We start from the raw sequence: 13,476 nt of genomic DNA, 5'->3' as shown, positions 1-13,476 counted from the left end.
CGTCCGTCTTCTTCTTAAAGATCCATTTATCTCAATGGCTTGCCGATCATCGGGCAAGTCCACCAAAGTCCATACTTTGTTCTGATATATGGATCCTATCTCGGATTTCATGGCTTCTAACCATTTGTTGGAATACGGGCCCACCATCGCTTCTCCATAGCTCGTAGGTTCATTGTTGTCTAACAACATGATATCTAAGACAAGATTACCGTACCACTCAGGAGTAGTACATATCCTTGTCGACCTATGAAGTTCGACAGCAACTTGATCCGAAGCTTCATGATCACTATCATTAACTTCCTCTTCAACAGACGTAGGCGCCACAGAAAACATCTTTCTGTGTTGCATCACTCTCTGGTTGAAGTAAAGGTTCGACAACCTCATCAAGTTCTATCTTCCTCCCACTCAATTCTTTCGAGAGAAACTCCTTCTCGAGAAAGGACCCGTTCTTAGCGACAAACAATTTGCCCTCGGATCTGAGATAGAAGGTGTACCCAACTGTCACCTTTGGGTATCCTATGAAGATGTGTTTGTCTGCTTTGGGTTCGAGCTTCTCCGGCTGAAGCCTTAAGCATCGCAGCCCCAAACATTAAGAAACGACAACTTTTGTTTCTTGCCAAACCAATGTTCATATGACGTCGTCTCAACGGACTTAGATGGTGTCCTATCTAAAGTGAATGCAGCTGTCTCAAACGCATAACCTCGAAATGAAAACGGTAGATTGGTAAGAGACATCATAGATCGCACCATATCTCATAAGGTTCGATTACGACGTCCGAACACACCATTACCTTGTGGTGTTCCAGGTGGCTTCAACTATGAAACAATTCCACAATGTCTTAAGTGATTGCCAAACTCATAACTCAGAAAATCCCCTTTTGATCAGATCGTAGGAACATGATCTTATTGTTATGATGATTCTCAACTTCACTCTGAAATCGCTTGAACTTTTCAAACGTTTCAGACTTGTGCTTCATTAAGTAGATATACCTATATCTACCCAAATTGTCAGTGAAGATGAGAAAATAGCGATATCCACCGCACGCTTCAATTCTAATTGGATCACACGTATCAGCATGCATGATTTCCAACAAGTCACTTGCCTGTTTCATTGTACCTAAAAACGGGGTCTTAGTCATCCTGCCCATGAGGCATGGCTCGCATGTGTCAAGTGATTCAAAATCAAGTGACTCCAAATATCCATCGACATGGAGTTTCTTCATGCATCTTACGCCAATATGACCTAAGCGGCAGTGCCACGAGAAAGTGGTATTATCATTATTAACTCTACATCTTTTGGCGTGAACATGTGTATTACCACGATCGAGATTCAATGAACCATTCACATAGGGTGCATGACCATGAAAGGTATCATTCATGTAAACAGAATAACCATTATTCTCTAATTTAAATGAATAACCGTATTGCAATGAACATGATCTAATCATATTCATGCTCAACGTAGACACCTGATAACTTTTATCTAGGTTTAATACTAATCCCGAAGGCAGATGGAGCGTGTGATGGTGATCTCATCAACTTTGGACACACGTCGTCACCTCGCCCTAGGCAGTCTCCGTTTAGTCCGTAGCTTTTGCTTCAAGTCACCAATAATAGTAACTGAACCGGTATCCAATACCCAGGTGCTACCAGGAGTACTAGTGAGGTACACATTAATAACACGTATATACTTTGAAGTTGCCAGCCTTCTTATCTACCATGCATTTGGGGTAATTCCGCTTTCAGTGACCGTTCCCCTTACAATAGAAGCACTTAGTCTCGGGTTTGGGTTCAACCTTGGGTTCCTTCACTGGAGCGGCAACTGGTTTGCCATCCATAAAGTTTCCCTTCTAGCCCTTGCCCTTCTTGAAACCAGTGGTCTTGTTAAACCATCAACACTTGTTGCTCCTTCTTGATTTCTACCTTTTGCGGTCTTAAGCACCGCGAACAGCTCCGGGATCAATTCCATCCCTTGCATGTCATAGTTCATCACGAAGATCTAGTAGCTTAGTGATAGTGGCTAGAGAACTCTATCAATCACTATCTTATCTGGAAGTTTAACTCCCACTTGATTTAAGTGATTGTAGCACCCAGACATTCTGAGCACATGCTCACTAGCTGAGCTATTCTCCTCCATCTTGTTGGAAAAAGAGCTTGTCAGAGGTCTCATACCTCTCAACACGGGCATGAGCCTGAAATCCCAATTTCAGCTCTTGGAACATCTCATATGTTCTATGGCGTTCAAAACGTCATTGGAATCCCGATTCCAAGGCGTAAAGGATGGTGCAGTAAACTATCAAGTAGTCATCAGGATCTGTGTGTCAGGTGTTCACAACATCCACAGCCGACGTTGTAGGGGTTTGCACATCGAGCGGTGCATCAAAGACGTAAGCCTTCTGTGTAGCAGTGAGGACACTCCTCGGACTACGGACCTAGTCTGCATCATTGCTTACAATATCTTTCAACTTAATCTTTCTCTAGGAATGTATTGAAACAGGGAGCTACAACGTGAGCTATTTATCTACAACATATTTGCAAAGACAATTTAGACTATGTTCATGATAATTGAGTTCATCTAATCAAATTATTTAATGAACTCCCACTCAGATAGACATCCCTCTAGTCATCTAAGTGAAACATGATCCGAATCGACTAGGCCGTGTCCGATCATCACGTGAGACGGACTAGTCATCAACGGTGAACATCTCATGTTGATCGTATCTTCTATATGACTCATGTTCGACCTTTCGGTCTTCCGTCTTCCGAGGCCATGTTTGTACATGCTAGGCTCGTCAAGTCAACCTAAGTGTTTCGCATGTGTCCCGAGGCCATGTTTGTACATGCAAGGCTCATCAACACCCGTTGTATTCGAACGTTAGAATCTATCACACCCGATCATCACGTGGTGCTTCGAAACAACGAACCTTCGCAACGGTGCATAGTTAGGGGGAACACTTTTCTTGAAATTTTAGTGAGGGATCATCTTATTTAAGCTACCGTCGTTCTAAGCAAACAAGATGTAGAACATGATAAACATCACATGCAATCAAATAGTGACATGATATGGCCAATATCATTTTGCTCCTTTTCATCTCCATCTTCGGGGCTCCATGATCATCGTTGTCACCGGCATGACACCATGATCTCCATCCTCATGATCTCCATCATTGTGTCTTCTTGAAGTTGTCTCGTCATCTATTACTTCTACTACTATGGCTAACGCTTTAGCAATAAAGTAAAGTAATTACATGACGTTTATGTTGACACGCAGCTCATAAATAAATAAAGACAACTCCTATGGCTCCTGTCGGTTGTCATACTCATCGACATGCAAGTCGTGATTCCTATTACAAGAACATGATCAATCTCATACATCACATATATCATTCATCACATCCTTTTGGCCATATCACATCACAAGGCATATGCTGCAAAAACAAGTTAGACGTCCTCTAATTGTTGTTGCATGTTTTTTATGTGGCTGCTATAGGTTTCTAGCAAGAATGTTTCTTACCTACGCGAAAACCACAACGTGAAATGCCAATTTCTATTTACCCTTCATAAGGACCCTTTTCATCGAATCCGATCCGACTAAAGTGGGAGAGACAGACACCCGCTAGCCACCTTATGCAACTAGTGCATGTCAGTCGGTGGAACCAGTCTCACGTAAGAGTACGTGTAAGGTCGGTCCGGGCCGCTTCATCCCACGATGTCGCCGAATCAAGATAAGACTAGTAACGGCAAGTAAATTGACAAAATCGACGCCCACAACTGCTTTGTGTTCTACTCGTGCATAGAAACTACGGATAGACCTAGCTCATGATGCCACTGTTGGGAATCGTAGCAGAAATTTAAAATTTTCTATGCATCACCAAGATCAATGTATGGAGTAATCTAGCAACGAGGGGAAGGAGAGTGCATCTACATACCCTTGTAGATCGCTAAGCGGAAGCGTTGCAAGAATGCGGATGAAGGACTCGTACTCGTAGCGATTCAGATCGCGGTTGATTCCGATCTAAGCGCCGAACCACGGCGCCTCCGCGTTCAACACACGTGCAGCCCGGTGACGTCTCCTATGCCTTGATCTAGCAAGGGGAGACGGAGAGGTTGGGGAAGACTCCATCCAGCAGCAGCACAACGGCGTGGTGGTGAAGGAGGATAGTGGCAATTCTACAGGGCTTCGCCAAGCACCACGGAAGAGGAGGAGGACTTGGGAGAGGGGGAGGGCTATGCCAGAACTTGGGTGCGGCTGCCCTCCCACCCCCCACATATATATAGGGGCAAGGGAGAGGGGGGCCGGCCCCCTCAGGTCCAATCTGACGAGGGGGCGGCGGCCAGGGGGTTGCCTTGCCCCCCAAGGCAAGCCCCCCCCCCCTTAGGGTTCCCCCAAACCCTAGGCGCATGGGCCCTAGGGGGGGAGGCGCCCAGCCCACTAAGGGGCTGGTCCCTCTCCACACACAGCCCATAGGGCCCTCCGGGGCAGGTGGACCCTCTCGGTGGACCCCCGGAACCCCTCCAGTGGTACCGGTACAATAACGATAACGCCCGAATTATTTTGGTGACCGTATGATGACTTCCCACATATAAATCTTTACCTCCGGACCATTCCAGAACTCCTCGTGACGTTCGGGATCTCATCCGGGACTCCGAACAACATTCGGTGACCACATACATACTTTCCCTATAACCCTAGCGTCATCGAACCTTAAGTGAGTAGACCCTACGGGTTCGGGAGTCATGCAGACATGGCCGAGACAACTCTTCGATCAATAACCAACAGCGGGATCTGGATACCCATGTTGGCTCCCACATGCTCCACGACGATCTCATCGGATGAACCACGATGTCAAGGATTCAATCAATCCCGTATACAATTCCCTTTGTCCATCGGTACGATACTTGCCAGAGATTCGATCGTCGGTATCCCAATACCTTGTTCAATCTCGTTATCGGCAAGTCTCTTTACTCGTTCCGTAACGAATCATCCCGTGATCAACTCCTTGGTCACATTGTGCACATTATGATGATGTCCTACCGAGTGGGCCCAGAGATACCTCTCCGTTTACACGGAGTGACAAATTCCAGTCTCGATTCGTGCCAACCCAACAGACACTTTCGGAGATACCTGTAGTGTATCTTTATAGCCACCCAGTTACGTTGTGACGTTTGGCACACCCAAAGCACTCCTACGGTATCCAGGAGTTGCACAATCTCATGGTCTAAGGAAATGATACTTGACATTAGAAAAACTTTAGCATACGAACTACACGATCTTGTGCTAGACTTAGGATTGGGTCTTGTCCATCACATCATTCTCCTAATGATGTGATCCCGTTATCAACGACATCCAATGTCCATGGTCAGGAAACCGTAACCATCTATTGATCAACGAGCTAGTCAACTAGAGGCTTACTAGGGACATGGTGTTGTCTATGTATCCACACATGTATCTGAGTTTCCTATCAATACAATTCTAGCATGGATAATAAACGATTATCATGAACAATGAAATATGATATAATAATAACTAATTTATTATTGCCTCTAGGGCATATTTCCAACACTACCGACGTGCTTTGCACACAGGTGGCTGGCGGGTGTCAGTTTCTCCAACTTTAGTTGAACCAAGTGTGGCTACGCCCGGTCCTTGCGGAGGTTAAAACAGCACCAACTTGACAAACTATCGTTGTGGTTTTGATGCGTTAGGTAAGATTGGTTCTTGCTTAAGCCCGTAGCAGCCACGTAAAACTTGCAACAACAAAGTAGAGGACGTCTAACTTGTTTTTGCAGGGCATATTGTGATGTGATATGGTCAAGACATGATGCTAAATTTTATTGTATGAGATGATCATGTTTTGTAACCGAGTTATCGGCAACTGGCAGGAGCCATATGGTTGTCGCTTTATTGTATGCAATGCAATTGCGCTGTAATGCTTTACTTTATCACTAAGCGGTAGCGATAGTCGTGGAAGCATAAGATTGGAGAGACGACAACGATGCTACGATGGTGATCAAGGTGTCGCGCCGGTGACGATGGTGATCATGACGGTGCTTCGAAGATGGAGATCACAAGCACAAGATGATGATGGCCATATCATATCACTTGTATTGATTGCATGTGATGTTTATCTTTTATGCATCTTACCTTGCTTTGATTGACGGTAGCATTTTAAGATGATCTCTCACTAATTATCAAGAAGTGTTCTCCCTGAGTATGCACCGTTGCGAAAGTTCTTCGTGCTGAGACACCACGTGATGATCGGGTGTGATAGGCTCTACGTTTAAATACAACGGGTGCAAAACAGTTGCACACGCAGAATACTCAGGTTATACTTGACGAGCCAAGCATATACAGATATGGCCTCGGAACACGGAGACCGAAAGGTCGAGCGTGAATCATATAGCAGATATGATCAACATAGCGATGTTCACCAATGAAACTACTCCATCTCACGTGATGATCGGACATAGTTTAGTTGATTTGGATCACGTAATCACTTAGAGGATTAGAGGGATGTCTATCTAAGTGGGAGTTCTTAAGTAATATGATTAATTGAACTTTAATTTATCATGAACTTATTCCTGGTAGTATTAGCATATCTATGTTGTAGATCAATAGCTCGCGTTGTTGCTTCCTTTATTTTTGATATGTTCCTAGAGAAAATTGTGTTGAAAGATGTTACTAGCAATGATGCGGATTGGATCCGTGATCTGAGGTTTATCCTCATTGCTGCACAGAAGAATTATGTCCTTGATGCACCGCTAGGTGACAGACCTATTGCAGGAGCAGATGCAGACGTTATGAACGTTTGTCTAGCTAAATATGATGACTACTTGATAGTTTAGTGCACCATGCTTAACGGCTTAGAATCGGGACTTCAAAGACGTTTTGAACGTCATGGACCATATGAGATGTTCCAGGAGTTGAAGTTAATATTTCAAGCAAATACCTGAGTTGAGAGATATGAAGTCTCCAACAAGTTCTATAGCTAAAAGATGGAGGAGAATCGCTCAACTAGTGAGCATGTGCTCAGATTGTCTGGGTACTACAATCGCTTGAATCAAGTGGGAGTTAATCTTCTAGATAAGATAGTGATTGACAGAATTCTCTAGTCACCATCACCAAGTTAGTAGAACTTCGTGATGAACTATAATATGCAAGGGATAACAGAAACGATTCCCAAGCTTTTCGTGATGCTGAAATCGACGAAGGTAGAAATCAAGAAAAACATCAAATGTTGATGGTTGACGAAACCACTAGTTTCAAGAGAAAGGGCAAAGGGAAGAAGGGGAACTTCAAGAAGAACGGCAAGCAAGTTGCTGCTCAAATGAAGAAGCCCAAGTCTGGTCCTGAGCCTGAGAATAAGTGCTTCTACTGCAAAGGAACTGGTCACTGAAAGCGGAACTACCCCAAGTATTTGGCGGATAAGAAGGATGGCAAAGTGAACATAGGTATATTTGATATACATGTTATTGATGTGTACTTTACTAGTGTTTATAGCAACCCCTCAGTATTTGATACTAGTTCAGTTGCTAAGAGTAGTAACTCGAAACGGGAGTTGCAGAATGAACAGAGACTAGTTAAGGGTGAAGTGACGATGTGTGTTGGAAGTGGTTCCAAGATTGATATGATCATCATCGCACACTCCCTATAATTTCGGGATTAGTGTTGAACCTAAATAAGTGTTATTTGGTGTTTGTGTTGAGCATGAATATGATTTGATCATGTTTATACGGTTATTCATTTAAGTAAGAGAATAAATTGTTGTTCTGTTTACATATATGGTTACACGCCCAATGAAAATGGTTCATTGGATCTCGATCATAGTGATACACATATTCATAATATTGAAACCAAAAGATGCAAAGTTAATAATGATAGTGCAACGTATTTGTGGCACTGCCGTTTAGGTCATATTGGTGTAAAGCGCATGAAGAAACTCCATGCTGATGGACTTTTGGAATAACTTGATTATGAATCAGTTGATGCTTACGAACCATGCCTCATGGGCACGATGACTAAAACTCCGTTCTCCGGAACAATGCAGCAAGCAACAGATTTGTTGGAAATCATGCATACTGATGTATGTGGACCGATGAATATTGAAGCTCGCAGCAGGTATCATTATTTTCTGATCTTCACAGATGATTTGAGCAGATATGAGTATATCTACTTGATGAAACACAAGTCTGAAATATTTGAAAAGTTCAAAGAATTTCAGAGTGAAGTGGAGAATCATCGTAACAAAACTAAAAGTTTCTACGATATGATCGCAGAAGTAAAATATTTGAGTTACGAGTTTGGCCTTCAGTTAAAACAATGTGAAATAGTTTCACTACTCACGCCACCTGGAACACCACAGTGTAATGGTGTGTCCGAACGTTGTAATCGTACTTTACTTGATATGGTGCGATCTATGATGTCTCTTACAGATTTACCGCTATCGTTTTGGGGTTATGCATTAGAGACAGCTACATTCACGTTAAATAGGGCACCATCTACATCCGTTGAGACGACACTGTATGAACTATGGTTTGGCAAGAAACCTAAGCTGTCGTTTCTTAAAGTTTGGGACTGCGATGCTTATGTGAAAAAGTTTCAACATGATAAGCTCGAACCCAAATCGGAGAAGTAAATCTTCATAGGTTACCCAAAAGAAAATGTTGGGTACACCTTCTATCACAGATCCGAAGGCAAGTTATTCATTGCTGAGAATGGATCCTTTCTAGAGAAGGAGTTTCTCACGAAAGAAGTGAGTGGGAGGAAAGTAGAAAACTTGATAAGGTAATTGTACCTTCTCCCTTATTGGAAAGTAGTTCATCACAGAAATCTGTTCTTGTGACTACTACACCAATTAGTGAGGAAGCTAATGATGATGATCATGTAACTTCAGATCAAGTTACTACCGAATCTCGTAGGTAAACCAGAGTGAGATCCGCACCAGAGTGGTACGGTAATCCTGTTCTGGAAGTCATGTTACTAGACCATGACGAACTTGCGAACTATGAGGAAGCGATGATGAGCCCAGATTCCGCGAAATGGTTTGAGGCCATGAAATCTGAGATATGATCCATGTATGAGAACAAAGTATGGACTTTGATGGATTTGCCCGATGATCGGCAAGCCATAGAAAATAAATGGATCTTCAAGAGGAAGACGGACGTTGATAGTAGTGTTACTATCTACAAAGCTAGAATTGTCGCAAAAAGGTTTTCGACAAGTTCAAGGTGTTGACTATGATGAGAGTTTCTCACTCGTATCTATGCTTAAGTCTGTCCGAATCATGTTAGCAATTGCCGCGTTTTATGAAATCCAGCAAATGGATGTCAAAACTGCATTCCTGAATGGATTTCTAGAAGAAGAGTTGTATATGATGCAGCCGGAAGGTTTTGTCGATCCAAAAGGAGCTAACAAAGTGTGCAAGCTCCAGCGATCTATTTATGGACTGGTGCAAGCCTCTCGGAGTTGGAATAAACGCTTTGATAGTATGATCAAAACATATAGTTTTGTACAGACTTGCGGTGAAGCCTATATTTACAAGAAAGTGAGTGGGGGCACTACAACATTTCTGATAAGTATATGTGAATGACATATTGTTGATCAGAAATAATGTAGAATTATTCTACAAAGCATAAAAGAGTGTTTTTAAAGAAGTTTTTCAAAGAAAGACCTCGGTGAAGCTGCTTACATATTAAGCATCAAAACCTATAGAGATAGATCAAGACGCTTGATAAGGTTTTTTAGTGAGTACATACCTTGACAATATTTTGAAGTAGTTCAAAAATGGAACAGTCAAAGAAAGAGTTCTTGGCTGTGTTACAAGGTATGAAATTGAGTAAGACTCAAAGCCCGACCACGGCAGAAGATAGAAAGAGAATGAAAGTCAATCCCTATGCCTCAGCCATAGGTTCTATAAAGTATGCCATGATGTGTACCAGATCTATTGTATACCCTACACTGTGTTAAGCAAGGGAGTACAATAGTGATCTAAGAGTAGATCACTGGACATTGGTCAAAATTATCCTTAGTGGAATAAGGAAATATTTCTTGATTATGGAGGTGACAAAAGGTTCGTCGTAAAAAGTTACGTCGATGCAAGTTTTGACACAGATCTGGATGACTCTAAGTCTCGATCTAGATACATATTGAAAGTGGGAGAAATTAGCTAGAGTAGCTCCGTGCAGAGCATTGTAGACATAGAATTCGCAAAATACTTACGGATCTGTATGTGACAGACCCGTTGACTAAAATTATCTCACAAGCAAAACATGATCACACCTTAGTACTCTTTGGGTGTTAATCACATAAATGATGTGAACTAGATTATTGACTCTAGTTAACCCTTTGGGTATAGGTCACATGATGATGTGAACTATGGGTGTTAATCACATGGTGATGTGAACTCTTAGTGTTGAATCACATGGCAATGTGAACTAGATTATTGACTCTAGTGCAAGTGGGAGACTGAAGGAAATATGCCCTAGAGTCAATAATAAAGTTATTATTTATTTCCTTATATCATGATAAATGTTTATTATTCATGCTAGAATTGTATTAACCGGAAACATAATACATGTGTGAATACATAGACAAACAGAGTGTCACTAGTATGCCTCTACTTGACTAGCTCGTTAATCGAAGATGGTTATGTTTCCTAACCATAAACAAAAGTGTTGTTATTTGATTAACGGGATCACATCATTAGGAGAATGATGTGATTGACATGACCCATTCCATTAGCTTAGCACCCGATCGTTTAGTATGTTGCTATTGCTTTCTTCATGACTTATACATGTTCCTATGACTATGAGATTATGCAACTCCCGTTTGCCGGAGGAACACTTTGTGTGCTACCAAACATCACAACATAACTGGGTGATTATAAAGGAGCTCTACAGGTGTCTTCAAAGGTACATGTTGGGTTGGCGTATTTCGAGATTAGGATTTGTCACTCCGATTGTCGGAGAGGTATCTCTGGGCCCTCTCGGTAATGCACATCACATAAGCCTTGCAAGCATTGGAACTAATGAGTTAGTTGCGAGATGATGTATTATGAAACGAGTAAAGAGACCTGCCGGTAACGAGATTGAACTAGGTATTGAGATACCGACGATCGAATCTCGGGCAAGTAACATACTGATGACAAAGGGAACAACGTATGTTGTTATGCGGTCTGACCGATAAAGATCTTCGTAGAATATGTAGGAGCCAATATGAGCATCCAGGTTCCGCTATTGGTTATTGACCGGAGACATGTCTCGGTCATGTCTACATTGTTCTCGAACCCGTAGGGTCCGCACGCTTAACGTTACGATGACAGTTTCATTATGAGTTTATATATTCTGATGTACTGAAGTTTGTTCGGAGTCCCGGATGTGATGAAGGACATGACGAGGAGTCTCGAAATGGTCGAGACATAAAGATTGATATATTGGAAGCCTATGTTTGGACATCGGAAGTGTTCCGGGTGAAATCGGCATTTTACCGGAGTACCGGGAGGTTACCGGAACCCCCCAATAACCTAATGGGCCTTAATGGGCCTAGTGGAGGAAGAGGAGAGGAGGCCTAGGGGCTGCCATGCGCCCTTCCCCCCCAAGTCCGAATTGGACAAGGAGGGGGGGTGGCGCCCCCCCCCCCTTTCCTTTCTTCCCTCTCCTCCTTCCCCCCAAGTCCTAATCCAACTAGGGAAAGGGGGGAGTCCTACTCCCGGTAGGAGTAGGACTCCTCCTGCGCGCCTCCTCCTAGGGCCGGCCGCACCCCCCTTGCTCCTTTATATACGGGGGCAGGGGGGCACCTCTACACACACAAGTTGATCTTCAAGATCGTTCTCTTAGCCGTGTGCGGTGCCCCCCTCCACCATAATCCTCGATAATATTGTAGTGGTGCTTAGGCGAAGCCCTGCGACAGTAGAACATCAAGATCGTCACCACGTCGTCGTGCTGACGGAACTCTTCCCCGACACTTTGCTGGATCGGAGTCCGGGGATCGTCATCGAGCTGAACGTGTGCTAGAACTCGGAGGTACCGTAGTTTCGGTGCTTGATCGGTCGGGCCGTGTAGACGTACAACTACATCAACCGCGTTGTCATAACGCTTCCATTGTCGGTCTACGAGGGTACGTAGACAACACTCTCCCCTCTCATTGCTATACATCACCAAGATCTTGCGTGTGCGTAGGAAAATTTTGAAATTACTACGTTCCCCAACACTAATATGTAAGCAGCTTCTCCAAGATCCTTCATTGAAAAACACTTGTTCAAATAGGCCTTTATGCTTTCCAAGAATTCTATATCATTTCCCATCAACAGTATGTCATCCACATACAATATGAGAAATTCTACAGATCTCCCACTCACTTTCTTGTAAATGCAGGCTTCTCCATAAGTCCGCGTAAACCCAAATGCTTTGATCATCTCATCAAAACGAATGTTTCAACTCTGAGATGCTTGCACCAGCCCATAAATCGAGCGTTGGAGCCTGCACATCTTGTCAGCATTCTTAGGATCGACAAAACCTTCCGGCTGCAACATATACAATTCTTCCTTAAGGAAACCATTAAGGAATGCCGTTTTGACGTCCATTTGCCATATCTCATAATCATAGAATGCGGCAATTGCTAACATGATTCGGACGGACTTCAGCTTCGCTATGGGTGAGAAAGTCTCATAATAGTCAACCCCTTGAACTTGTCGATAACCCTTAGCGACAAGCCGAGCTTTATAGATGGTTACTTTACCATCCGCGTCTGTCTTCTTCTTAAAGATCCATTTACTTTCTATGGCTCGCCGATCATCGGGCATGTCAGTCAAAGTCCATACTTCATTTTCATACATGGATCCTATCTCGGATTTCATGGCTTCCAGCCATCTGTCGGAATCTGGGCCCGCCATCGCTTCTTCATAGTTCGAAGGTTCACTGTTGTCTAACAACATGATTTCCAAGACAGGGTTGCCGTACCACTCTGGTGCGGAACGTGTTCTTGTGGACCTACGAAGTTCAGTAGCAAATTGATCTGAAGTTTCATGATCATCATCATTAACTTCCTCTCTAGTCGGTGCAGGCACTTCAGGAACAATTTCTTAAGCTATGCCACTCTCCGGTTCAAGAGGTATTACTTCATCAACTTCTACTTTCCTCCCACTTATTTCTTTCGAGAGAAACTCTTTCTCTAGAAAGGATCCATTCTTGGCAACAAAGATCTTGCCTTCAGATCTGAGGTAGAAGGTATACCCAATAGTTTCTTTAGGGTATCCTATGAAGACGCATTTTTCCGACTTGGGTTCGAGCTTTTCAGGTTGAAGTTTCTTGACATAAGCATCGCATCCCCAAACTTTTAGAAACGACAACTTAGGTTTCTTCCCAAACCATAATTCATACGGTGTCGTCTCAACGGATTTCATTGGAGCCCTATTTAAAGTGAATGCGACAGTCTCTAAAGCGTAGCCCCAAAATGACAACGGTAAATCGGTAAGAGAC

The sequence above is a fragment of the Triticum dicoccoides genome, chromosome 3A, assembly GCF_002162155.2.
Source record: "Triticum dicoccoides isolate Atlit2015 ecotype Zavitan chromosome 3A, WEW_v2.0, whole genome shotgun sequence".
NCBI classification, from domain to species: Eukaryota; Viridiplantae; Streptophyta; class Magnoliopsida; order Poales; family Poaceae; genus Triticum; species Triticum dicoccoides.
The sequence above is the reverse complement of the archived record's forward strand: the minus strand, read 5'-3'. Positions refer to the sequence as shown.